Below are 3,592 nucleotides of genomic sequence, written 5' to 3'. Positions count from 1 at the left end.
GCTCCTCTAGAGATTTGACTTACATCCACAAAAGTGGAAGAACGACTGCTAGTGAAATCTAGTGCACTCGTTCGCACCCATACAACGACAACATGAATCAGCTGGCATGACTGCCTTTTCTGTTGCATTACATTGCTCCTATTTATGAACGGAGCAAGAAACAGGAATACTTTGGGCGAAGTGAGAATAATGCTGAACACCGTCGCCGAGTGGTTTCGCATGGTTCATAGCTAGCGTATTTCGGAGGTCGATACAATTTATTTGGAATTTATTCCAATTCCAAAATAAAAAGAATATTTCAAATACATCTTTAGAGATATTATAAATATATTATCGACTGGTCCAGTGGTGTCATTAGGCCAATTTTAGGGGCGCTTCAGCACCTCTAAAATATTATTCAGCCTTCCTAAATAATCGTATGTTCAGTTATTAAAATTCTTATTTTTTGGAAAAAATAATTCGGTGTATAAAACTGTAAAATTCTATATAAAACTGTCAAATTCTATATAAAACTGACAAAACCAGTCATTATTAACCTAGATATGAACATAAATCTGAGAGAGCATAGCCTCCCGGCCTATAACACATAAAGGTACCAATGCCAATAAATAACCTTATAGCAAATATATAGAGCCAATATTTTAATTTGAAAAGAAAATCAGCTCAGATGCGTAAGCTGATGCATATACGTTGATCTGCCTTCATTTTCCTATAAAAGAAAGTAAAAAATATTTCCTATCATAAACACTACATATAATTTAGTTAGACCTTAAAGGAAAATTTTTTCGAAGTAATGACGCGCCGCAAAACCTATTATTTTTTTGTTGTCGAACTTGCTTCAAGTTGATGTACTAATTAAAGCATTTAGAGATCTTTAAGTCGAACAAATAGTTACTTGCTTCATAAGAACAAAATTCAGTTTTTTTTTTTTCACGCGGATGAACTGAAAGTTTCCACAACCTTTGTGTGTGACAACCTCAAAAGTCTAGAGACTTTGACGAGGCTGCCTTAAGTTGTTCGTTGGTTTGTTAATCGCCGTAGATTGATTAGGATGGCGAACAGTGAATTCGATTATAAATGCCGAGTTAACTTCGCGCTGACTCTGCAATTTTCCTGTTGGCTCATTTAGTTTCGAACTAAAAATAATGCTTTCTTCTACAGAACATATTAACAATGATCATTATTTTTAATTATATTTGAAATACTTGAGCCGAATGTTAAATCAAATCGTTGTTTCAGCACAATACGTCTGGAATTTTTCACTATTACATCTACTTCTTAGAAGTCTTGTAGTTGTATATATTCATGTGATGAATGCTCATGTTTGGGTAATCATTATGCAGAGCCTCTTATGAAGGTGTAACATCAGTAAGGTTATTGTTATTTATTATATTTAACAATTTCGGCAGGAGCATAAAATTTACACAAGAAGAATTATTATAGCCGGGAGAATCGCGTGCCTATCCTGCCTGCACATAACAATAACTCAAACATCTGCTCATCCCTGGAGGTGCAAATCGCAGAATAACGTTGTGTTGCGGAAGCTTCCTCGACATTTATTGTGTCGTAAATCAAGTTAACTCTAAAAAACGTACATTACAGGTCCTCATTATAAGTAGCCTTCCAAGTCACCGATGGAAATGAGCTTGTGACTCTCTTCCAGGGTCGATGGAAAAGAGAACACTTGTAACTGAGATTAAATTTATGTCTGAAAAGAGGTTAACGTTTTAACATATTAGTGCTACATCGTACATAAGTATTTTAAGAAAGTAAAACTGATGTTGAAATGACGGAGTTGACCAACTTTACAGCAAATAGTTTCCATTTGTGTGCTTCGAAATCAAATTACTTGATAATTTACACCAATGTCTTCGATATGCTGGAAGTGAATATGCATGAAATCGGAATGTTTCTTCTCATATTTATTTCGGTGTTCAGTCGTGATCACGACGTTTGTACCGTTATTATTTAACTATGTTTCGAGAATTGCGAGCACGCAATATTGCTTCTAAGAAACTATAAAACGATTCAACCATATTTTAGGAGTGTTCACGGTTTCAGGAAAGAATGCATCGTGGTTGTATGACGCAGTAAGCCGACAACGCAGTGAGGCCGCTGTGCTTGAACTGTGTCAAGGATGAGCTGTATGCAGCAGCGGCGGCTGTGGTCGGGACGGCCTGCGATTGGCCAGCCTGAGTCTTGCATCAGAAACCAGCCGAGGGAATCCCTCCTGACCTCTTCAAGACCAGGCCGTTTTTTTGAAGAGGTTCTGATTCCAATGAAGCTCAGGAACTTGGTTCTTTCCTGGACGACGGTTTATACCTGTAGAAATTAAGTATTTTTGTAGTTTAAGCTTGAGTGGTGATTTGAATAGACTGATAAATTTGTAATATCGAGTCAATGGAATTGAGGAATATTATGGAATGCGGAAGTGATCGGAAATTTACTGGCTTTTTATCTTTACAATGTAATTGCAAGCCATTTTATTTCGAAAATTTATTTTATTGAAAAAATATTGAAGAGATTTGATAGTCAGTTTTTAGCGCGGTAGAAAGTGCATTCCGTTAACAGGAGTTAGGTCGCTCTATTTGTTCCAGTATTTTCAGCTCATAACGAAGATCTTGAAAGGAGCAAACATTTGAATAATTTATCTAAACTGCATACTATTCCAGCAAATTAAAATTTAGGAAAATTGAAAGGTCTACGGTAATCACAATCTTGAACACCAACGGAAAAACACTCCCCTCTTCATTAATAAACTAATTAGTTTTGAAATTTTGGTAAATCCGGCACTTAATTTTTTTCTGTAGCATTCTGCACTTTTCTAACTGTTCCTAGGTGTGAGGCGTGCAAAGTATTGCACCTACGAAAATCGACAATTTAAATTTATTATACTTCAACAAACTTCGTCAGCTAATAAAATCCTGAAACTAATCTTAAGACGATTAAACATTCTATAATTATGTTAATCTGGGTTTTACGCTGCATTCTGGGAATGCTTGCAGCCAGCCCCAGAGATACGTGTCAGAGTCGCAGCATTTCCTGTAACATATCCAGGTTTTCCGGCTGCTCATATCGCTGCTCTTCAGAATTGGGTCACAAAACCACATTTGGGGCCGGGACATTGGTGCTGCAGAAATATCAGTTTGTGGTAAATATTGGTGTTCCATAACCGCTAGCATTGTTTAAGCTTCACGGATAATGATTTATATCTTAAACTAGTTTCAATAAAGTATTAATGTATACAAGGCAACTTTGCTTACTAAGAAATAAGATATTCTGCATTCAATTTTTCACATAAAATGCAGTGACGCGATAAGGGGGACAGTAATTTTCGATAAGGTGGCAGACGTGATGAACTGATTAGGTCTGTAGGGGCCTGAGATTCTCTTGAAGAGAATCTCAACTGAGATTCTCTTCAGTTTGCTTCAAGATTCTAAAATCATTTACATTTATTTATAGAAATATTTCGCAGAACATCATCAGTAATTAATTTGCTTTTACCTGAGGTAAACCTGAAGGTATCCTATTATAAATAGTGTAGTATTTTGGCTCCATTTTAACTTCACACCAATTAAGTTCCGGCGAGTGG

This window comes from Hyalella azteca, unplaced genomic scaffold (genome assembly GCF_000764305.2).
Source record: "Hyalella azteca isolate HAZT.00-mixed unplaced genomic scaffold, Hazt_2.0.2 contig1885, whole genome shotgun sequence".
Taxonomy (NCBI): Eukaryota; Metazoa; Arthropoda; class Malacostraca; order Amphipoda; family Hyalellidae; genus Hyalella; species Hyalella azteca.
The sequence above is the reverse complement of the archived record's forward strand: the minus strand, read 5'-3'. Positions refer to the sequence as shown.